Source organism: Ceratotherium simum, chromosome 2 (assembly GCF_057802395.1).
Source record: "Ceratotherium simum simum isolate JZ-2026a chromosome 2, ASM5780239v1, whole genome shotgun sequence".
Lineage (NCBI taxonomy): Eukaryota > Metazoa > Chordata > Mammalia > Perissodactyla > Rhinocerotidae > Ceratotherium > Ceratotherium simum.
The window spans coordinates 1,030,846-1,055,779 of NC_141901.1; the positions used below are offsets into that span (position 1 = coordinate 1,030,846).

General features: G+C 50.4%; 1 protein-coding gene across 10 annotated transcripts in view; it reads right to left on the bottom strand.

Annotated features, from left to right (window-relative positions):
• PLEKHA6 (pleckstrin homology domain containing A6) overlaps positions 1–24,934 on the bottom strand; it is a 135,909-nt gene that overhangs the window by 95,741 nt on the left and 15,234 nt on the right. The window contains exon 1 of one of the 10 annotated variants that reach the window (XM_087436904.1): positions 2,921–3,055. The exons of the other annotated variants lie outside the window; for them this stretch is intronic. The gene's annotated coding sequence lies outside the window, so the exon portion shown is untranslated. Of the gene's footprint in view, positions 1–2,920; positions 3,056–24,934 lie in introns of those variants that run through there. 10 annotated transcript variants of the gene reach the window in all.

Consider the following 24,934-nt stretch of genomic DNA (forward strand, 5'->3'; position numbering starts at 1 on the left):
TCAGGGTTATGGCAAGCAAGAGTTAGTGACCTCCTTCTGGCCTGGGCAAGTTCAGGGCCTCAGGGGCTAAAGGCAGAGTGTTCTATGGCAAATCCAGGGTTTCACTGGCAATAAATTCCCTTAAAAACTTAAGAAATGCCCACTCATCTTGCTCCTGATCAACAACGACTTCTTAATCAGCCTATTCAAAACTGTAAGGTCCCTCTGAGCTTGTGAGTTCTGACAGATCCCGCCTTCGGCCATTTCTCCCCAGGTCTTGAATACAAATGGCCAAGAGTAGTATGATGCTGACCATGGCAGGGATGGGGGAGGAAGGGAATCCCCTGTCTACAGACCTCCCCTGGAGCAGCCTAGGACGGGGGTAGAGCAGGCAGTGTGGACTAGACGTGCTGCAGTCCAGGGGCCTTGGAAAACTGCTCCGAGGCAAACCTGCTTCTGGGAAGGGAACAAGACCACTACACAGCTAATTCCACCCCCAAGGGGTGTGGTGTGGGGTGGCTCTCATCCCGTTCAGTGAAATTTGAAATCTTTGTGCTAAGAGAGGGAGTGACTCAAAGATCCTGACCATCCAACCTCTCTAATTATCCATGAAATACATTTGCGCTCCCAGTAAGGTCGCCATCGGAGGAGGGCCCTGGGCCTGCCACTCTGGACTTGGTCTTGATGAGACCACCTGTCTAGGAAACGGACAGAGACACTTTTCCACTGGACTTTTTCCTTCCCCTTGGCCTCCCAAGGGTTAACCTACAGATGACCCCTCCCTTCCATTCCCAGCCAGGCCAGGAAAGCAGGATGGCTGGGGCAGCTGGTGGGGGTGTTTAGCTTGGCCTCAGCCCAGCACTGCAGATAACTCCACTCAACGTATAGACACCCAGACTGGGCCCCTTGGACCAAGTCCCTCCCTTGCTTCTCCACCAGAGAAAGGCTCTAGAGAAGGCCTCTCTGGGGGGAGGAGAGCTAGAGAACAGTCTGAAGGAGGATCCCATCTCTCAATGCATCTTTGAAGCTGCAATAGGCAGCTACACCCTTCTCTGTTCTCTGCCCGGAGCAACTGGATTAAGGCAAGAAGAAATTCCGGAAACACTGGCAGCCCCCAGCTCCAGGGATAGCAAGACCAGGAAGACGGTGCCAGTTTTGATGAGCAGAGACAAAAGTGACCTTGGGAGAAAGCGGACAGACAAGAAGTCATGTCATTCCCCACTTCCCTTCTCTGGGCAGGAAGGGCCGAGCTCCCAGGGGGAATGGAAGGGCCAGCTGCTCTGAGCCAGGCAACGCGCATGATGGTGCATATGTGACACGGGCATATCTGTACCTTTTCAATCCCCCCTCCCATAGCCACTGCTGTGCCACGGTCCCCTGTCACCTCCCCTCAACTACTTTGACGGCCAGCAAACAATTCTGTCAGGTCACTTTAACCGGTGCCTCTAAAGGGTTCCAGGACAAAAGCCTCTTCATATGGGGGTGGGCCAGTGTAAATCTCTCTAGTGTCAAAAGGGGCTTTCTAATGGGTCGTGGACCTAACCCTCCCACCTGGTCCCCTATGCCCTAACCCCAACCCTGCTGCCTCCAGCCACCAACTCAACTTTACCCTGAGACTTGGATTCCCGACCTGGCCCCCTAAGCCCCTGAAATAGCTCTCAGCATGTCACACCCCCATTACCAACCAATCCTCCCTGTCTGTGATGTAGCCTTCAGACTATAGAGTAAAGATGACCCAGCAACCCCTGAACGATGTCATCCCCAGTCCCACTGCCCAGCAGATGAAAGTCTGCCTCTGACTCTGGTCTCCCTGCTCTCTCCACATGACAATTCGGTCACACCCTGTCTCACAACCTTCCCTGTATCTCTACTGCCTACAGGATAGAGGTGAAACTTCTTAGCTCCAAATGCAAGGCCTTTTATAAGCCAGCCCCAATTTATTTATCCAATACGATCTTCTACTACCACCCTAAAACTAAAAGTATAGATCTCCTGTAAATTTTACAAGTCATTGGTGCCAGAAGAATTCAGCGGAAGGAGAGGTCACTTCTGGCTGAGGCCATCAGGCCAGAATCCATGGAAGGTGTGTGTGTGTGTGTGTGTGTGTGTGTGTGTGTGTGTGTGTGTATGTGCGTGTGGTGGGAGGGATCATTCAGAATCATGCGCTGGACCAGCTTGCTACAGTTCTGCCGTCCTCCTCTCCACCTCACCCCACCACCGGCTTGTAAGCATAAAGGACATATATTTGCAAATCCATGTGGATGCAGGAAATGCTTTTCTGCACTTGAAGATTTGTCAAATTCCAGGCATTCAGGAACAGAATCAGACTGGAACAGAATCACAAAAGCTAGCAACTGCCTGTGACAAGCCCCCTGCTAGTGCTGGCCAGAGTGCTAGAGAGAGGGGTCTGGAGAGGCCTCCTCCACGGCTCCTGACAGGGCAGTTTGCTGGGACTGCTTCCATTTCACCTCCCCTGAGCCCTGCTGCTCCACCAAAAGACTAGCACCTGAAGGAAAGAAGAGCCTGGAGGCCGAGAGGGAAGAATTTTAAGAAACTCACCTCTTTCTGGACTCCCAGACTTTTCAGTTTGGACCTTTGGAGGGAAGGGTGTGAGAAGAGTTAAGAAAAAAATCCAACCTCCTCTGCCTTCTGTGCTTCTGGCAACTCAGTGCACGTATCAGTGGCCAGGCAGGGGAGTGGGAGATGGAACCAAGCTTGGAATGAAGGGACAGAAGACCAGACCAGACTAGTGGACGCCTAACCTAGCCAGCTCCTCCCTTCCCAAGCAGCATCTTGAGCCAGAGAATGATGAGGCCAGAGCCAAAGCAACAAGAGCGAAGGGCGTCACGGAAGGAAAGACATAAATTATTGCTGCCCTATAAATTATCGGAACCCCCTCCACAGTGCTGCACTCTCCTGTCAAGTCCATATCATAACTCACCCAGCAGAACATCCCCACGGCACAATCGTCCTGAATGGGATCCTTGTATGTGACGAGACAGAGAGACCAAAAAACGGAATCAGAGCTGAGAGGTGAGGAGAGCAAGTGAGCACGAGGATGAGAAAAAGGAAAGAACTAATGAGCTCTTGTTGGAATTAATTTTCAAAGAGCAAACAAAAGCAATTAATGTGGGAGGGTGGAATCCCCAGGCTCAGCTGCTCTAGGAAAGCCGCCTGGGTGACTGGAGACCTGGCTGTCTGCTCTGTGATTACAAAGAAGGTGGGAGGCTGCTCACTGGAGGGGAATCCGGGGGCAAGGACTGCCGTGTGCTCCAGGGGGAGGAGAGGAGTAACCGGGAAGCACGTACCAGAGTAATTACGTGTGTGTCGGTGAACAATGCACACACCCAAAGATGTCAACAGGGCAGTTCCAGCAACCACATCGCTAGCCATAAAGCCATCCCAAATGTGTAGAGAGCTTGTCAAACCCTTGAGAACAAGAAGGAATATCATGATAGGCAAGACGGAGTGAATGCCCACTCTACGCCGAGCACTAGATGTTTTGCATGTCTTATTTCTTTTCATCCAAATAACCCTAGGAGGGAAGTACTATCCTCCCCATTTTACAGATGAAGAAACTGAGGTTCCAAGGTTAAGTGTACAGGAGAGAACATTTGCCTTAAGTTCCCAAAGTCCTAGGTTTGAATCATAGCTCCATGACTTTCTATGTGACCCAACAGAGTCACTTTGGACACGCTATTTAACATCTCTGAACCTCGGGTTCATCATCTGTAAAATAGGGATACTACTAGTACTTCCCAGGTTGTTGTAAAAATATAATAAGATAATTTATATGATGCTCCTGGCTTGTGCTGGGAAGTGCTCATATTAAGTGTTCAGTAAAAGTTTGTCCTCTCCCCGTCCCCAATTTCATTAGGATAATTTATTCATTCATTCAACAGACATTGGAGTGTCCAGTGTATGAAAAAAGGGGAAGGGAATGGAATTTATGGAAGCCCTTTTACATGCCTGGCACTTTACTGGTCTTTAGGGTAGGGTGTGGAGATTAACAAGAAGAACAGGGCAGAGTCCCTGCCTTCAAGCAGGAGTTTACAGCCTAGGGAGCCAGCCCACAAATAACTGAAGGCCCCTGCTATGTGATAAGAGCCATTTAAGACAGGGCAGACAAAGATACAGAGCCTTGGAGTTAAGAAAGGGGAGGGAGGAGGGACGCACACAGGAAGAGAGAGATGACTGGTGTAGGGAATGGGCAGGATTTGGAGTGGAAATGAAGGGGTGGGTCTCATCTGGGCTCTCGTGAGGCAGCTGACAGGATTCACAGGATACTAATCAATATGTGCTTTCCGTCTTCAAGTGTGGAGGATCAAAGATGGCTGCAAATTCTGCTACCTCCACCATGAGAGGTGGAGTCTAGTCCCTCTCGCCTTCATCTGGACCCACAGAATGGAACAGAAGTGACGCTGTGTGACTCCTGAGGCTAGAGCATTAGAAGCCCTCAGGTTTCCACTTGGGTCTCTTGGAATGCTCTCTCTTGAGACACTCCCTCTCAGGACCAACTGCCACGCTGAGGGAAGCCCCGGCCACATGGAGAGGCCACATGTAGGTGCTCGGGTTGACAGCCCAGCTGAGCTCCCAGATGACAGCCATGCGAGGAGCCACCTTGGCTGTCGGGCCCCGTCCAGCATCCAGATGACCGCAAGGGCAGAAGACAAACCAAGCAAGCCCCCAGCGGAGCCCAGGTACCCTGGAGAACCCCAAGAGGCAACAATAAACTGCAGTCCTCAGCCACCACATTGTGGGGTGATCTATTATGCAGCAATAGATAACCAGAGCACCAAATCTCTCCTTCACTAACGTGGGTTGTTACTTGGAAAGTTGGAGCAAGGATCATTCTAGAAATGGATGGGAAAAGAGGTGAGAAAAGAAGGAATTGTGTATTGGGAGAGGGTGGGGAGGGAATCAGTTAAACTCGCCCATAGCCTCCAGCTCCCCTCTCCCCTCAACTCCTCCCAACATCATGCCAGATCAATATAACTCATAATTCAGTTTACCCCCGGGGAAATAACTGGGGGAAAAATCAGTAATATATAAAGATGTTTATAGTGGAGCCATTAATAATAGCAACAAACTGGAAACATCCCAAATCCCCAGGACTAAGAGAAGAGCAATACACTAATGGAGGAACATGACAGAATTATTTATCGCTATTTAACATGACAAATTTATGGACCATTGTCACACCTGGAGGTGTTTGTATAAAATAATGTTAAACAAAAAAATGCATGGCACAGGACAATAGCTACACACTAATTACAACCATGTAAAAATATTAAAGATCAGAAGGCCATGGAATAAGGCACAGAGTTTAGGATTTAGTTCCCCTTTTTTTAGGCAAAGTTAAGAACTACTTTCTAAAAAGCAGCAATTCAACCACACAAATCCTCAAAATGGGGTCATGGCTGCATGGGAATTAGGAGATGATATTTTAGAAGATGGAAACATGGTTTCTGTCATCCAGGGAATGTGGGTGAAAGCCCCTGGGTGGGGGGTGGGGGGCTGGACGACAGGGATGGAGCAAGCGGGAGGGGCTGTGGCACCCTCAGCAGGGGGACTGAATGTTAGGAAACAAACCCTCCGTGTTTGCTGACACAGTGCAAGGAGGACTCACACAAAAGCCACCCATTATCCCATAATTATTGTCTCTCGTGCCTGCAATTAACGGCTGTCTGAGAGGCGGCTGCCGGGTAAATAAACGTTCACCCGCATTAGAGTCAATCAGCCAGCTGAAGCGCCAATTAACAAGCCCACTGCAGAGTCTCTCCCGGCACCCAGCAGCAACTGGGGGAGGGAGGGGACAAGACGAGATAACACAGACCTGGGGCACACTCCTACCCCAGAAGCAGGGAAGGGATGCTCAGAGCGACATCCTGAGCCCCAGGGTAGAAGCTAGTCTTGCCCCAAATGAGCCAAGCTGGGCACGCAGGTGCTCTGACGCCCAATGCCAAGTCAGAGGGGTCTGTATGCATTCTTGTATCGGTCAGCAAGGTTCCAGGGAGCCGCTGCAGCTCTGGTGTGGGGCAGCCCTTGGCCTGTGGGAGTCTGTGAAGGCAAACAGATGCAAGAGGAGGCCTCCGAGGTGCTGTCACCTCCTGAGTTACAGGAGGACAGAAACAGAGGGCAAAGAGAGGAATCAGACAGGAAGTCATCTTGACTGACTTACGCTGAAACTGACTTAAACCGGCCTTTGGCTATTTTTCTTAAGCAGCAAGCTTAGAAACACAGAAAAGGAGCTAGTGTCAGAGAAGTCAAAGATGATTCTTTTGTCCAGAGGAGAAAGGCAGGAGAGCAAGCGGCTGATAGGAGGCATCCCCAGTCCTCTCCCAGGGATTTGGGGAAGACAGGGGTGCCCTGCAGTCCTGCATGGCATGCCCAGAGCCTGCCACCATGCTACACCAGCCAGCCAGGCCCTCTCTCCTACCACAGACTGCAGCCAGCAGAGCTCAGGCTTTGGGACTAGACTGCCAGGGAGCCCGACCATGCATGTTAGAGATGATCTGGTCCAATGGTTCTCAATCCTGGCTTTACACTAGATTAACAGAAAGCTTTTTAAAAACACTAATGTGGGGCTGGCCCAGTGGTGTAGTGGTTAAGTTCATGCACTCCACTTCAGTGGCCTGGGGTTAGCAGGTTTGGATCCTGGGCGCGGACCAACGCACCACTTATCAAGCCATGCTGTGGCAGCGACCCACATATAAAGTAGAGGAAGATGGGCACAGATGTTAGCCCAGGGCCAATCTTCCTCAGCAAAAAGAGGAGGATTGGCAACGAATGTTAGCTCGGGGCTAATCTTCCTCACAAAAAAAAAAAAAAAAACCACACACTAATGCTCAGGTACCACCACAGACCAACTGAATCAGAATCTCTGGGCAGGGCTGGGGAGGCCCAGGCACATGCATTTCTTTAATGCACCCTAGGGGATGCTGATGACTACTCCAATTTCCTCAATTACAGATGAAGAAACAGGCATCTGGGGCAGTAGTACCTTGTCCAAAAGTGACAAAGGCAGCAAGGAGCAGAGCCGGAGCTCCAACCAGCTCATCTGATTGCAGGCATGCGGCTCCCGCACTCAGGAACACTGGCTGAATGAATGAAGGAGCCTCCAATGGTGCACCACAGGGCTCTATTCGTGACCCTGCTGTGTTCTATGTTTTCATCCTCCATGAACTGCATCAAGACTCAGAAGGCAAGCCTCCTGTGTTTGCTACTGACAAAGCCAGGAGGGATGGCTAACGTACGGCAGAATTGGGATTCCATATACTGAAACACTGGCCTGACAGTAACAAAATGAAATATATCATAAATGTAAACCCTACATTGAACATTTAAAAAACGATTCCAATTGTACATATAATCCAAAGCTTTGAGATACATTCAAGAGCATGTTACTAATAAAATGGGGAAAACACAAGGACAATCTATATTTTTTTAATGTACTTTTTTTGAGAAAGATTGACCCTGGGCTAACATCTGTAGCCAATCTTCCTCCTTTTTTCCTTTTGTCTCCCCAAAGCCCCAGTAGATAGTTGTGTCATAGTTGTATATCCTTCTAGATACTCTATGTGGGACGCCGCCTCAGTATGGCTTGATGAGCTGTGTGTAGCTCCGTGCCCAGGATCCGAACCTGCGAACACTGGCCGCCGAAGCGGAGCCCACGAACTTAACCACTATGCCACCGGGCTGGCCCCTAATGTATGTTTTATAAAAACCTTATTATTGGCATTCCAAGAAGCAAATGGGGGCATGTGGAGAACTAGTGATCAAATATCCTGGAAACAGTTTTATGTTTGTCCCCAGGGGCCTGGTCAGTAGGACTGATGTCAAGATCTTGGAAGATAGGATCCTCTCCCCTCAACTTCATTCCTACCTCAAGCTGAATATATGTAGAGCAATACTTCTTAAATGTTAATGCACATATGAGTCACCTGGGGATCTTGTTAAAACCCAGATTCTGATTTGGTAGTCTGGGAGTGAGGCCTGAGATTCTGCATTTCTAACAAGTGATTTTTGCATTTGTGATTCTGCATTTCTGCATTTCTAACAGCTCTCAGGTGATTTAGATGCTGCTGGCCCATGAAGAGCACGGATTTAAACATTCTCGAGGGTTCACCTGTGAGAGCGGGCACTCTGAACATGCTCGAGGCACCTGTGTCCCTTTCCCTAGATCCTGGGAACCGAGAGAAGTGGAGGAGCGGGTTTGGAGGCTGGAAGGTCCCAACAGTACTGCTCAGCTCACCTGATAAGCAGGTGTAGCAAATGAGCAGAGAAGAGTGAGAGAGACCCACAGAAAGAGACCCACGAGGAGGGGAATTTTATTCTAGGTGTGAGTCAAGTGATTTTCCAAATAGAACACCAGATGCTGAATGGCACGGTAAAAGGACCGGACTGCATCACTAAGGAGTGTGCGTGTGGACCAATGTGAAGGGACGCTCCAGGCTCCCCTTGACACTGACCTTCCCTCCAAAGCAGATCACATCTTTTATGTAGGAGACAGGAGATCTACAACTAACAGCTGTCCATGGGAGGATAACCTGAGGATTTCAGTACAATGAGCTCCATTTAAACACCAGTGATTTGCAAACTTAGTCTGACGTAATAGAAATAGATTGTCAAGTGGAGGGTATCGGAATCCCGCTGAACAGACCACATCTGGAATATTGTGTCCAATTCTAGACAGCTTATTTTTTTATATATATAATTTTATTTATTTATTTTTTCTCCCAAAGTCCCAGTAGATAGTTGTATGTCATAGCTGCACATCCTTCTAGTTGCTGTATGTGGGACGCAGCCTCAGCATGGCCGGAGAAGCGGTGCGTCGGTGCGCGCCCAGGATCGGGATCCAAACCCGGGCCGCCATCAGTGGAGCGCGCGCACTTAACCGCTAAGCCATGGGGCCGGCCCTAGACAGCTTATTTTAAGAGAAGATGGAAAGGTGCCATGTGCTGAGTGGCTTATAGTTGCCAGACACTGTTCTAAGCTTTTTACATGTGTTACTTTGTTTAACTCTCTCAACAACTCTAGGAGGTAAGTGCCATCATTACCCACATTTTACAGATAGGTACATTGAGGCTCAGAGAGGTTAAGGATTATAACCAGGGTCACACAGCTGGCAAGTGTGAAGCCAGGTGCAAACCCCAGCAGACAGACCCCAGAGCCTATATTTTTCCTGCTGTGTCGTATTCTCTCACGACACGTGTCTGACTCTTGGAAGGACAAACAAACAAATGAGCCCAGGAAACGATGGCCAGGACGTCAAACTGGAACCAAAGTGGGGATGGCAGAAGAAGAAAAGTTAAGTTCAACATTAAGCAAGGAGAGGCGTGGAAGCTGTCCAAAAATGGAAAAACTGCTTCACAGAGCAGTGTCCCTGTTACTGGCGATACGTAAGTGGTGCTGGCTGGTCGCGTGTGGGGGACACTGGAAACGCGACAGCTGTCTGGGAGGAGGGGTGGACCAAACGAAAGGTCGCTTCCAAGATTGAGGCTCTAGGTCCCTCCCCTGAACTGGTCTCTCCATCTGGACACCGAAACACAGTGTTTATAAGGAGCTACACTGAGCCCGGACTGGCCCACCAATTTTGATGGTGTGATGGAGAGAAAGTGACAGCAATGCCCTGACTACAAGCCGCCAGGACGGCTGTGAATTGAGCGGAAGGAAGGATTGTGGGAAATATGCAAATGAGCTTCTGCCGCCGCCTCCGCCTCCACCTTCTCCTGACCTGTTATCTCACGAGGTTCTTGCGGGAGCGATCAAGTCCTCTAAGCTGGCTAAAAATAGCTCCCTCTTTCTCAAAATTAAAAATTTGGAGAGTCATCATACAAAGTATGAAAGATGTTCAGTGTTTCCTTACCCAAATTAGACTGCGGACCAGCACCTTATCCGAGTACCCTAGAAGTGAGTGACAAAGCCATGTCTCCGAGGAGGAGGAAGGCAGAGAAGGATGGACACTATATGATCAAACTCCACCCTGCCAATCCTTCAGCCAGTGAAGCGGAAGACAGTCATCCTGGCTCTGAGCCACAAGGTGGAGAACTAATCCGAAATCTCAGCCCACGCAAGGATCTCGGCTGAGAGCAGCTTCATATCTAGCTCTCCTGCATGTTGCCCCATCCCCGAGCATGATGCCCAGGGAAGGTGGGGAGGCATCTATAAGCACCAACTATTTCAAGGCATTATGCTAATGACTGTGGAGAGATACAAATTTATCAGAGAGAAGGACATATGTGAATAAAAATATTTTAGAACAACTTCTATTTCCAACTGGCTGTTTCAGCCAATAAAAGGACACTTTTAAAAATATAGCTTAATAAGTATAAGTGTTGATGACTTGGCCTTGGTTCTGACAACACCAGATTTGGAAGATGCTGGGCCAGACTGGGACGCTTTCCATTTAGATTCAAGAAAGTCCTTTCTGGGGTCTAGACCAGAGGCAGTGCATCAAAAGGTATCGGAGCTTGGCCCTGTCCCTGCCAACACAGGCTTCCTTTCTCAGACCCTAGGCCCTACTCCCTTCAAGGTTTCCCTCCACTAAGAACCCTGCTTTCTTCTCATCTGAGATCTGCCACCACGAGGCAGTGTGCAGGATCTCCATCTTTATTCCCCCTCAGAACCCAGGTGTGCTGTGCATTGGGTACAACCTCACCCATAGCACAGGTCCTAGAGAACTGTGGAGCTAGATGGTTCGGGCACTCTAGCATCGGCCCAAATAGGACAAGGACCCCAGCTGGATCAACCATGAGTCCTCCTGTTCCCTCTTCTCCCACACCATGCTCTGCTCCCTCCCCCTGCAGCAGGTCCCCCCACAAAAGCCACTGGAACAAACCCTCCTTTCTCTGCCTAGTCACTTGACCTTAATAGTGAGGAACCAGAGGCACGGGGGACCATCAGCTCACCCACATCCCCACTGGCTCTCCACCCTCACATCTACACACACAGTGACCACAATGATAGGGCGACAGGGAAGAGCAGAGACACACAGGAGTGGAGTGCAGGGCGAAGAAGAGAATGAGTTAAGCCTGCCCCGCTGCCTGCCACCAGAAGGTTACGTTGGGTTTAAACGAGGACACTGGTTTCTGGATTCAGAGAAGACCTGTGCTGCAAGAGGAGGCTAGGGCTCCTAGAGGAGATGCTGCCCTTTAGATCATTCCTTCCTCCACTAGTCTGTGGGCAGGAGGGAGCTGTAGGGCCAGCACGGGCTATGGTCTCTGATTCTCCCTCCAGCCCAGCTCTGCCTCCAAGCCTTTGCCTCGGCATCTCTGTGTCTTTCTTTGGGCTCGGTCTGAAGGGCCTCCTTCATCAGACCCAGAGCAGCTGGCGGGCCATCTCCTATATGCATATGAACATGCAAGTAACACATGCACACACTCCCACTCCTCCAGAGGGGCCAGCATCCACCACCTGCCTCTTCCAGGACACAGGGGCTGGGCATCTGGAGAGAAGAGGCCAGCCGGGCAGCACTGAGCAGCCACAAATGAGCTGTGACTGTTGGGGTGTCATGACAAAGTGGAGCCAAATAAATAATCACATCCTCCCGCCTCTGTGCCCCCATCTCCATCATCTCACTGGCTAACACGCCTGCATTCAAACCTGGGTCACACGAGGGGCAAGGAAATGCTTGAGCAGGAAACATGGAAACATCCCTAAATTCTAATTCTGATTCCTCCCTCTCAATGTGGTCTTGAGTAAGAGGACCATCATCTCAGAAATATAGATTCTTCATAGGTAAACAGGGATAACCAAAGTCACCCTGGACAAGCTGGAGGGAATGTAGAATATAGTATCCTGGGTACATGCAGAACATACGAACGCAGAGATAGCAGGTCTCTACAAGAAAGATACTCAGCTTCCCTCAGTGTGAATCTGTTCATCCTCAATCACAAGCACAACCTCCTGGTATGATCCTAAGGTACCGATTCTCTTTACTGAAAACCCACCATCGCCTCAGCCTCAGACCGAAACATACACCCTACTGGAGTCCCAGCAGAATTGCTAGTTACATACCCACCGCCCTGGCCTGACATGTTAAAAAGGCACCAAAAGCCTGAAATCAGGAGCCTGGACAAGATACCTCTGACTGCTCTCACTTTTATGGCTGGAACTGTTGATGCTCAGATCAGTGGGTGCTAATTTAACAAGAAGCCTGAGAGACAAGAACACAGCAGGGTGTGGAGCACCCCCATCTGTTTCCAGAGCACAGGCCTATGCCACAAGCCCACCACGCTACCCCCAGCGCCCCCCTCAACACTGGGCAGCTGGGGCAGCTTTCTGTGCAGTAGGGGCCGTGCAGAAGCTGAAAAGGGAACATACCCAAACGGAAAGGAAATGCCTCTCAGCTGTAAATGCCTTGCCTTGCTGTTCTTCTGTTTGCCAAGGGCAAAGTCCACAGAGGGGAGGGAGGGAACGGCACCATCTCCCGAGCACCCCACGAACAGGAAACCAGCTCCTGAGAGATTGAGAAACAGCCTAAATTCTCCCAGCACAGCTGAAAATGGAACCAAGCAGTATGAATTCCTCCTTGTGCTCCTGATGCTTTTCCAGGCCTTATCTTAATTTATCACAATAAATATGTATAGGGTCCGCACTGTGCCTGGGCATTCCAGAGCCGCTCGTGCCCTCCCCCTCAGCGCCACTTCACCTCAGCCACCTGGTACCAAGCTCTCCCCCGGCCGAACCTACCCTGTGGTCAAGTCCACACGTGGCAGGCCTCCTGCTGACTGTTGTTTCCGTTGTCTTACAGGAGATAGACAATTAAAACTGGCTTCTCTGGGGACTGCCTTAAGGCTTTCTGTCAGAAAATCTCCCAGAAGCCTGAGGTCTTTAGGCCCGGCCCCAGGACTCTGACACGGAATCTTCCTCACAGTTAGACCCAGCCCTGCTCAGCCACCAGAAATGCTCACTGGGAGGGGTGTTGAAGCGTGGCCAGGCCCACCCTTCCCTTCCCCACTTACTCCCTCACAAACTCTGAGGGGACAGCCAGACTGCTCCGGGCTCACACCATCTCTCAACAGCCCTCCTCAGCACCCAGCCTCTCCAAGCCCTGCGACAACAGACAAGAGGCACTGAGTTCTAGGCTCAGCTCCAGGCCCTCGATTTCAAGGTGGCTGGGACAGATCCATTTGGATCTTTAGATTCCAGCCTCTCTCTCTGTAAGGAGAATCCTCTCAGTTCCTCTCTCAGCAAGAATAAAACTGGGCAAGAGATTCAGCACACATGGGGTGCACCATGAACCTGAGCAACGGAGAGCCCCCATTTAAGCCTGGGTTCTAAGACCCTGGGCAAACCGTGTGACCTCTGATCTGTGACCCTGGGCAAGTCGTGTGACCTCTGAGCCTCAGTCACCTCACAGACTGCAGCTGTGAGGATCAAACCAGATAACACCACACGTGGAAGGGGAGAGAAGCCTGAGCCCTCTACACACCTGAGGAGCTTTAGTTTGTGTTCTCTCTCAGTCTTGCTCAAACTAAAGGCTCTGACCCACTGGTGGGTGTGAAATCAAGCTGAAAGGTCAAGATATCGTTTTGTGTGTCTGTGTGTGAGAAAGATCAGCCCTGAGCTAACATCTATTGTCAATCCTCCTTTTTTTCCCCAAAGCCCCAGTAGATAGTTGTATGTCTTAGTTGCACATCCTTCTAGTTGCTGTATGTGGGACGCCGCCTCAGCACGGCCGGACAAGCAGTGTGTCGGTGTGCGCCCGGGATCCGAACCCGGGCCGTCAGCAGCGGAGCGCTCGCACTTAACCACTAAGCCATGGGACCGGCCCCCGATATCCTTTTTTTTTTAAAACAAAATAGGCCAGACTAGACTAGAATATAACAGGAAGCTAGCATGCACCATACACAGTAAGAGTAACACACTTGTGTTCACTGGGTTGTGATAAAAAATGTATTTCTACTGGTTGCAGTAAAAAATTTCCGTTAGGTCTTAGAAAACTTTCTTGCAGACGTTTCCACCTGTATAAACTTGCTTCCTGCCCCTGCAGATTGGGACAGTAACCTCCTCTCGAGTGAGAGCCCCATCTCTTGGTTCTCAAGAATTCCGACTCCTGCCACAGGGCTGGGCTCAGACCAGCGGGGCTTCCAGTACAAGCGGCTCACAGGCTGGAAAGTATCCACCGAATAGAAAATCAGCATGGAAGGAGAGGAGGGAACCGCCACTGATAGTGCCAGGCTGTCCCAAACAATGCCCCTAGAGGTCCATGTTAGCACCTCCATCTTAAGGACAAGGAAACTAGAACCCAAAGAGGTTAAGTTGTCTGGAGGCAGGGGGACCAATTCTGAGATCTGGGTTTGGATGGTCCACAGCTTCCCCCTTGGACCTCACTGCCTTTAGCACTGCCCGGGAGATCCTGCACCGCCCTATCAAATCTTCCAGACGTCCTGCATTGGCCAAGACGACTCACACCACAAAACACACACACACACAGGGCACGAAACAACACAATATCCATTCCTACCTGCCTTTCTCTGGCTTTCCCAATCCCGTGAGGGAGAGAGGAGTGGGTGCTGGGGGCATCTAGGATTTGTCTTCCTCTTGGTCCCGCCCTTGTCCCTCTCTGCCTCTTTTGAGGCTGATTCCCCCCAGCTCACCACCCCCTCCTCCAATACCAGCTAACTGGTTACCCGGGCAACCCAGCTGGGAGGCTGCCAGTTACCACGGCAACCCAGCATGGCCGCCAGGCTGCCTTGCTTTGGAAGGTCAGGGGACCAGCCAGGCGACAGAGCTGCTAGGATGTTGCTGGCAAGACTGGCCCGGGCTGGGGGCGTACATGCCTGAAGGAATTAAGTTCCAGCTGTCAGGGGGCCACTTCTTAGTTTCCCATGAGGGAGGCTCACAAGCCGACCTCCGCAGCTCCATCACCCAAGCCAGGTCCCTCCAATCTTTTCAACAGAGTTCCAGTCACCTGGATTCATGGAAGGTTTCTCAGACTAAGCAGCAACTGCCTGTTACTCAGCCTAATTCTGGGCCTCCCTCTCTCTCCTCCCTTTCTGAGCATATCTGGGAGTCAACATGCATGCAACATGTGCGTGTGTGCATGCAGATGCATTCTCTCCATGAAATATGTTGGTAACAACAAAGAAGAGCTACTATTTTCTAGTACTTACTATGTGCCAGGTATGTTCTAGGTACCTTGTGTGTAGTCTCTCCATGGATCCATACAGCAAACTTATCATTCCCACTCTGCAGATATAGCAACTGAGACTTGGAGAAGTTAAGGAACTCGTTCAAGGTCGCACAGGTACGAACTAGCAGAGCTAAGAGGAAGTTGTATGGATCAGCTTCTGGAATTCCTTCAGCTCCTGGCTTCTGTCCCTCCCCCACCAAGCAATCACCCAGCCTGGCTTCAAGAAAACATTTTAACATTTATTAAAGGGTTATTCAGTGCCAGATGTTTTATTCATATTACTTTATTTCATTTTGTCCTCACTTCCCTGAAGGAGGCTTAGCAAACATGCTAGCTTAGGAAACCGAGACCCAAAGAAATTAAGCGACTTTCCAGAGCTGATGAGATGGCTTAAGGCCCATTCCTTGGGGAATCCTTTCCTGACTCTCCCGGGAGAGTCTACCACTCTCTTTCTTGGCCACCAATAGATATAGCATAAGCCCCTATCCTACACAGGACAATCATTTGCCCACATGTCTGCTCCCTCACTAGACCATGAGTTTAAAAATTCATTTTTGCAACCCAGTACCTGCCTGGTACATAATGAGCATACAGTCGATATTTGCCAAAAGAAAGTGGTGGGGCCAGGATCCCAAGGCCTATTCATCTGACTCTTAATTCCATGTTCTCTCTACCACATTACTCTGACTCATTCATTCATTCATTCAAAAAGCAGTTATCGAACAACTGCTATGTGCCTGGCTCTGTGCAAAACATCACAAAGACAAAGACAGACAAGACCACCTCTTGCCTTGGAGCAGCTCACTCTAATGGAGTGAGGGGCGAGGCTGAGGAGGACAGGAAGTAAATGCCCCCCTCCGCTATCAAAGGCTTCTCATGTATGTTTCCTCAGGCCTTTTTCTTGGGCCAAACTCCCTCCTATCCAAAGCTTCATCGATCCAACCAACATTTACTGAGCACCTACTGTGTGCGGATGCTCTCAAATCACCCAAGGTTTGGGAGACAGAGGGCAGGAGGAGAAGACAACGGAATCAAGAATTTCCAGACAGCACCAGGAGTGACTGATAACAGACAGGGGTCCGGGAGCTAGCGGCCAGGGACACTGGGACCATCTGTGTAACTCTGAAGGGCTTCACATCTGACATGATAAAGCGATTTCACGTTGCATTGCTTTACATTCACACCCACTTCCTACACTAACTCACTTGACCCTCAGGCAGGGCAGGAATTGTTAGTCCCATTGTAGAGATGAGGAAACTGAGGCTCAAAAGAGGAAACTAAGGCTCAGAAGGGGGAAGGCATTGGATTAGAAGGAGGGAACCTGGGTTCTTGACCTCACTTGTGGTTCTAACAAGTCTCTTAGCACTATGCCTCCATCAGCACAGCCCCACCCCACCATCCTACCTCACCAAAAGCCATTTTTCCTTCCCCACTATGACCTACAATTCCCCAGCGAGGCAGCCACAGTTTCAGGCGAGGCAAACAGGCTTGCCTGCAGTTTCTGGATAGCCATTGATGCTAAGAAGGACCCAGGAGCAAAGCAAAAACAGAAAAACCACCTCAATTCAACCAAAGGCCAGGTTGAATTTAACAGGCTAATCGCAAGCATTAGGTTAATTAAAAGCAAATTGGCACCTGCAATTATAGACTCAGGTTCTCAGGCAATGCTGAGCCAGACTGGGTGGACGTGGTGACATCAGAGCTAAGGAGGGACCTCACCTCCCCACGGAGGGGGATCCAAGGCCCTGCAGGAAGGAGTAAAGCCTCAGCACCCACACATGTTTACAGATCAGCACCCATGTGCCCAGCCCTGTCTCCTGACTCAAACAGTAAGGATGGACCCTTGACAGAGTGCTAGGGAGCTCTGTAAGCCGCCTGGGAGGACTTGATGGGCACCCTGTACACCACCTGCCCTTCACACACCTCCTACTAACCCCCTCAGCACCTGTCTGACCTCTGAGTTAAAGCATTGCTTTCTGAGATACACTGCTCAAACACCCATGTCTAATAATAACCGACATTATTTGCAGTTTACAAAGCACTTCTATCTATAGTACTCATCTAGCTATCAACTAGGTAAGTGGGTAGTGATACTAACCCCATTTTTCAGACTAGGAAACAAAAGCTCAGAGAGATTAAGTGACGTGCTACAAATCATACAGTGGCTAACTTGGACCGGGATTTCAATCTACGTCCTCAAATTTCAGATGGGCATTCTGTCCATAACCCTGGCAGGCAGTAGACCAACTCTCTCTTATTAACCCATGAACCAGAATTAGTCTATCAAATCACTAGTGCTACTTCGGAAAGTGCAAACAGGGCTCAAGGGAATGGGGAACACTGTGGATAGATCTGACAAGGAGGGATCGAGAAAGGATATGCACGTGGTAGTGTGTGAGGGGGGGCGGGCAGGGGGGCTGGGCGACTGCAGGAGGGGGCTCCAGTGGGGTGTCCTGTTAGCCAGAAGACACCAGAGGAGCTGAACTCTCTTGATCCAGGCAGCTGCCAGGAGAAGCCCCCAGAAGTGTGACGTTCCAGGGGATCATCCTGGGAATGGGTGTGTCCACCTCACCATGCTCTATGCTGGTGGGACCACGCCTGGTGTGAGGTACCAGGAAAGCCTGAGAAAGAGAGCAGGGGGTCACTGGAGGAACAGAGGCATTTAGCCCCAAACAAGGAGACCTGGGGGGTCTGGAGGGAGGGAGATCATGATACAGTCTTCAGATATCTACATTTCTCATGCAAATCAACAACAGTAACATAATAACACATTGTCACTTACTCTGCTCAGCACGATTCTACATGCCTTACATATATGACTTCATTTATCTTCACAAGAAGTCTATGAGATAGGTCACATTATTATTTTCATTTTACAGATGGAGAAATTAAGGTACAAAGGGATTAAGTCACTTGTCAAGGTCATATTGCTGGTAAGTGGCCAAACCCAGATTCACCCAGTGTTTGACCCCATAAGGTGATCTTGACGCTGCACTCAACAGCCTGTTAAGCAAAGCCAAAGACTCCAACAAATGACAACAGAGAACTATTCACACTTAATGAACCTCTTTAAAAATTTAAATCTCGGGCCAGCCCAGTGGCGCAAGCAGTTAACCCGGGTTCACCAGTTCGGATCCTGGGCGCACACCGACGCACCGCTTGGCAAGCCATGCTGTGGTGGTGTCCCGTATAAAGTGGAGGACGATGGGCACGGATGTTAGCCCAGGGCCAGTCTTCCTCAGCAAAAAGAGGAGGACTGGCAGATGTTAGCACAGGGCTGATCTTCCTCACACACAAAAAAAATTAAATCTCACTACTAATCAAATAAATGGAGTAAAACAATGAAGAAATAGTGAATTAAAGCAAAGAGGGCCGGCCCCGTGGCTTAGCGGTTAAGTGCGCGTGCTCCACTGCTGGCGGCCCAGGTTCCGATCCCGGGCCCGCACCGACGCACCGCTTCTCCTGCCATGCTGAGGCCGCGTCCCACGTACAGCAAGTAGAAGGATGTGCAGCTATGACATACAACTATCTACTGGGGCTTTAGGGGGAAAATAAATAAATAAATAAAATCTTTAACAAAAAAAAAAATTTTTTAAAAAAAGCAAAGAAAAAGTTATAATATTCAATGCTGATCTTCATGCAACAAAATGCATCCTCATACACAGCTGCTGGGAATGTAAATTAGTACTTTCTAACAAGGAATTTGCCAAAATATGTCAAAATATTTAAAAACGTAGCAATTCCACTTCTAGAAATGTAACCTGGGCCGGCCCCATGGCTTAGCAGTTAAGTGCGCGCTCCACTACTGGCAGCCTGGGTTTGGATCCCGGGTGTGCACCAACGCACCGCTTCTCCGGCCATGCTGAGGCCGCGTCCCACATAGAGCAACTAGAAGGATGTGCAACTATGACATACAACTATCTACTGGGGCTTTGGGGGAAAAAAAAGGAGGAGGATTGGCAATAGATGTTAGCTCAGAGCCAGTCTTCCGCAGCAAAAAGAGGAGGATTAGCATGGATGTTAGCTCAGGGCTGATCTTCCTCACAAAAAAAAAAAAAAGAAAAAAAGAAATGTAACCTAAGGAAAAAAATCATTGATATGTGTAAAGATTCAGATATTTATATATTCATTGTAGTATTGTTTATAAAAGTGAAAAACTGGAAATACCTAGTTTAACATAGGGATCAATTAAACAAGTAAAATAGATATATAGTGAAACACTAGGCAGTCACTTAAAAATGATGTTGTAAAAGAATATTTAATGACATAGAAAAGTGCTTTCTATTAAAGTGGCAAAAATATATATTTGGTCCAAAATTTTAACAGTATACATGTATATTTCGATAATAAATTTAGTCATATGTCTGTGCATGAATTCATAAAAACATATATATATACCAAAATGTTAAAATTATATACCAAATTTCTGAGAGAATTATGGGTAATTTTAATCTTTTATTTATATGTTTTTCTACATTTTTGAATGACTATGTATTACTTTCATACTCACAGAATAGTAATTTTTTACATGTATACCCTTCATCACATTAATTCTATGTCTTGGGATTTATCCTAAGGAAATAATCCAAAATACAGGAAAAGTGTTATGCACAAAAATGTCTATGTTGTATTATTTGTAAAAGGAACATAAGAGTAACAACCTAAATGTCCAACACAAATATGGCTACATAAAATATATTATGTCCACACAGTGACTATTATATACTATTTCAATGTGAAGAAACCATCTTTATCACCATGGAAAAGAGAGAGCTGACTTGCTCTGTGCTGCTTCAAAGAATCAGAACCAAAAGGCGGAACTTAGAAGTGGGCAGATCTTGATTCAATATAGAAGAATGTTCTACCCACGGAGCAGGCTGCCTGGTGAGGTCATGAGCGCTCCATCACTGGAGTTATCCAGGCAAGGCTAGTGCTCCCCGCAGGGAGGCTGTGGAGTGCTCTCTGGGCTTGGAGGGAGGCTGGACTGGACAGTCTCTGGGGAATCTGGAGGTGTGGGTGCTGGGCAAGAGCCCACTTGGACTGAGTGACAGCCAAGGAAAGGGTCCTGCTCAGCTGACCCTCAACTCCTCTTCCTGTCTGCTCACCATCTATTCCAAATGTCTCCCAAACAAAGTGTGTTCTTTCCTCTCTACACATTTTTTTAACTGGGTGGAGACTGGCTTGCCAAAGTCCTCTCACTAATACACTGGCTTCCAGACCGCCTCAGCCCAGAGCTCAGACCTGGCAAAACCTCCAAAAACCAGGGCCCACTCCTGCACCTGCAGCCCCTGCCGGTCAGCAAGCTCTCCCAACGCCCAGCTTCAATCTTCTTCCTCCTGACCTTCCTCTGGGGCGTCCACACACTCGGTGCCCGTGGCCTCAGGCCAGTGAGGAAGACAGAGTACGCGGGCTCAGAGAGACCGAGGCTGACCAGGACTGGCCGACACCAGGCTTCTCCACTCCGGGCTAGGCCCACTCTCAGCTCAGCTTCTCCTCGTCCAGCGCCCTGGGCCCGCGGGCTCCCTCTTCTGAGCCCCACGCCAGGCCGCAGGCAGGCCCGGGCTGGGTAGGGGCGTCTCAGGCTGGCAGGCAGTGATGGCAGCGGGAGCCGGGGCTGGCCACCTCGCTCACTGACTTTCTCTGTAATTACTTCATTTACAACTAGCAGGAAGAATCCAACTCAATAATCCAGGCAGACACTTTAAAAGTAATTATCAGGGCCGGCCCTGTGGCTTGGTGGTTAAGTGCGCACGCTGCGATGCTGGCGGCCCGGGTTCGGATCCCGGGTGCGCATCGAGGCACCACTTCTCCGTTCATCCTGAGGCCGAGTCCCACATACAGCAACTAGAAGGATGTGCAGCTACGACACACAACTATCCACTGGGGCTTTGGGGGGAAAAAATAAAATCTTCAAATATCAAAAAAAAAAAAAAAAAAAGTAATTATCTGTGTAATGTGTCCTGCACCGTCACCTTCCTGTGAAGGAGGAAAAAAAGCCGAACCCGGCAAAGAAAGAAAAAAAAGCCCCCATTGTCTCGAGCCTGTGCAGCCGCCGCCAGGATTAATTACACACCTGCGCTAACACATTTATCACCTCGCTGCTGATTGGAAAACCAAGGACTTGTAATAATTCCTATCTGCGGCCCAGCACTCTGCGCCCTTGTGAGGAGACACAGAGAGCCACTTGTTTTCTCCAAGGAAAGCACAGTGGCAGTGCCAGGCAGCCGCCCTCAGCATCCCCCTGCCACCCCACCTGGAGACAGCTCCAAGCCCCCGGCCACAGTCTGGGTCCCTCAAGGAGCCAGCCGGGCTGCAGAAGAGAGGGGCTGGTTGTCTCTGTGGGCCCCTACCCCCTCTCCACCAGGAGGTCCTGCTCATCTCCTGCACAAGCCCAAGTGGAAATGCTCTGAGGTGGGAGCCCTCAGAACCCTCCCCAGCTCCATGCTCCTCCAAGTGGCTGGAAGCCAGGACTCAGGGGCTGTGTAGGGTAGGGCTTGCCATGCCCTGCAGCCATCTGGACAGCAGGCTTAGGCAGAGACAGGCCGGCCAGGGCTCCCACCCCACGTGCAGGAAACCCTTGGTGGCCCACACGGCCCAAACCACCAGATTGAGGGTGAGGGGTCTACAGGGATTGGGGAAGGACCACGAAGCCCTGAAGGCCCAGACCCCCTCTGACTCTGACTCTGAGCCCATCTTCCTCCCACCACCTTCCCCCCTGCAGCTCAGCCTCCCCACCCCTGCGCCCGAGGGCTGGCTCCCTGCATCCTGGCTCTGCCAAGGCCCACGGCCCAGGCTCCAGCCCTCTCTTTCTTCCCTTCCCTGGCTGGCCTGTGGTAGCAAAGAGCATCTCCTGTAGCCCTTTCTCCCTTCTTTTCCCTCTACCTTTCCTGCCTAATGCCCCTTCCGTGCCCCCCACCCTACCTCTCATCACCTCTCTCTGCCAGCTCCCCAACCTTGCTCCTTTGCCCAGAAACTCACACAATAAGCCCGAGGCTCTGCTAGCTGCCTCCTGGTCCCACCATTATAAACCCATCCCTGCATGGCCCCCACGCCCATGCATCAGGCTCCTTCAGGTGCTCCCCACTAAATCTGAGACCCCAGCGATGAGAGGCCCCCTAGGAATCCAAGAGCCTCGGCAGCCATGGGCCCCAATCTCCGGCCCATAAAAGACACACACCCTGACCCCTCCCCACAGTGAGGGAGGTGAGGCTCTGGGGCTGACCTGAGCCTGGGCCGTGGGCCCTCTCCATCTCTCCTTCCTGCTGGCCTTCGACTCAGTCCTTCTCGCAAGATTAGAGGCAGGGTGGGGCTGGCCTCTTGGCTCCATCAAGGCTGGTGGGCCCAGCTGGACCCTAGGAAGCTGGCAGCCCCAAAGCTGGCCTCACCCAGGAGATGCCATTCAAACATAATCAATTCAAACAACATCAGCCCTCACTGGGATTCTGGAGGTGGGGGTGGGGGCACAGAAAAGGCTATAATTAGCATTCTCAGCATCCATGATCCTCTAGTAATGCTGCCAAGAATGAGGGATGGGGAAAGCAGTGGCAGCGCAGTGCCAGCAGCCCAGCATCACACGGCAGGCGGCTGCCAGCCCTGACCAGAGCCCAACCTTCCCCCACCTCATCTATATGATGCATCAAAACACTCACCGGCTGCTGAGGTGTGAGCCCCGTGCTGCAAAGCGACAACTCTCCAAGCCCCACGGCACCCCTCCCCCAGCTCAGGCCAGCTGGGGTCTTCCTCCCCTGCCCCTCAGGGCCCCTTCTGAAGAGCGGGGCTCTGGATCTGATCTGGTCTAATCAGTCATCTCTCCGGCTGGCAGGTCCCTGGCGCAGGGAGAGGATGCTGTTGTGGTGACTGCAGGATCCAGCATCTTTCCCAGGCAGAAGCAGCTGGGCATGCTCCATCGGCTCCCGTGGGGATTTCAGGGCCACGTGACTCTCTCTCCCCAAGCTGTCACTTAGGATCAGGAGTAAATAGTCCCCGGAAAGGTTTAACTCCATCCACACCAGTGACAAGCTGACTGCCTGGGAGAGGACAGAGGACTTCAGCACAGCCTTCCTGGCCTTCTACCACGGGGACGAAGCTGCCCCCAAAGGAGATCTGGGCCAGCGGCTGTGTGAGCTGCATTTTGCAGTTTTCCCATCAGAGTGCAAGGAGCCAGAAGCTGCCCAGGGGTCTGGCATCCTGAGGCCTCACCAGGCCTGTTGCCTTTTGTCTCTGTGGCTGCCCACCCAAGAGATGGGCACATGTCTAGGTATCAGGTAGGCTTGGCCGGGGCCCTAGTGCCTTCACATCCCCCAAATCCAGCACAATGAATTTAAAGAAATAACATTTGGAGCTGGTTGGAGCCCATTACAAAATGCCAGGACCTCCTAGGTCCTCAGCCCAAATTGGTCTCCAATGACCTTAGGCAAGGATGCTAGCTGAGCCTGGGAGCACCTGCGTTTTGCATTATTGAGGGTCAGAGGCAGAAGGGAGGGCTTCAGACAATAGAATTGCAGCCCTGTTTCTGCTGCAGACAAGCCCATGCCATTAAGAGATCTCTTTCTCAATCTCAATCTGTCTCTCTCTCTCTCTCTGCCTCAGTCTCCTTCTCTTCACATTTCTGTGGATGCTGGAAAAATAATAGATTCTCTGTGACAATGGGTAAATGCAATAGAAACACTGAGTTTCATAACCGGGATCAGAAAGAAAGAAAATGGAGTATTCTTGAACTTCCAGGCAGGTTCACGGGGTCTCAACCCCACCTGCCCCTGAGACCCAGAAGCTGGAGACTGAACTAGATGAGCTCGTGGGGTCACTTCTGAATACAGAACTATTTCAAGAAGCAGGGGCTGGAGGAGGGGCATCTGCAAGGACCCACCCACACGATTATCACATCTCGCTTGAATGTTTATCATTAGAACAACTTGATTTTAAAAATTAAGCCTCTCTTCACTCAAATACAATTATTTACCCTTCTCTAAAGGTCTCTTTTAATGTGATCTGAGTATAAGCATCATTTTTTTTTTTTTTGGTGAGGAAGATTAGCCCTGAGCTAACATCCATGCTAATCCTCCTCTTTTTGTTGAGGAAGACCAGCTCTGACCTGACATCTATTGCCCATCCTCCTCCTTTTTTTCCCTTTTTCTCCCCAAAGCCCCAGTAGATAGTTGTATGTCATAGTTGCACATCCTTCTAGCTGCTGTCTGTGGGACACAGCCTCAGCACGGCCGGACAAGCGGTGCGTCAGTGCACGCCTGGGATCCGAACCCAGGCCGCCAGTAGCGGAGCGCGTGCACTTAACCGCTAAGCCATGGGGCCGGCCCTAAGCATCGTTTTTATCAACTGAAGTCTTTATCTTTAAAAAGAATCTACCATGGAAGAAGAAGGAGGACCGACTTCCCTCCCAGGGTCCAGGAGGAGCCCAGTTGGTGGAGGGGGTGTTGTTAAGGGGATCTAATCCACACCCCACTCCTACACACCCCAGAGAGAGCTACTGGAAGGACCGTCCTTCCCAACCCTGAGCAGGCCAGGCCAGAGCCGGGAATCTCAGGTTAGAGCAGCAGGCACTCACCTGAAGCAGTGGTGGGGAGAGGGCTCCCTGGGTCAGCCCTCTCTTATCCCTCGGCCTGGCTGAGATGCTGAGGTCATCGGCTATGGGAAAGCCATTCAGCTGAAGGGCAGAGAAGTCCTGGGTGCAGGCCCAGTGCCAGGCAGCACCGATGAAGCCCAACCCACCTGCCCTGGCTCTCCAGGACTTGGCAAGGCCAAGTACAGGCAGAGGAGGGCCGGCTTCCAGCCAGACCAAGTTGAGGGGATCTTGGGGGGTCT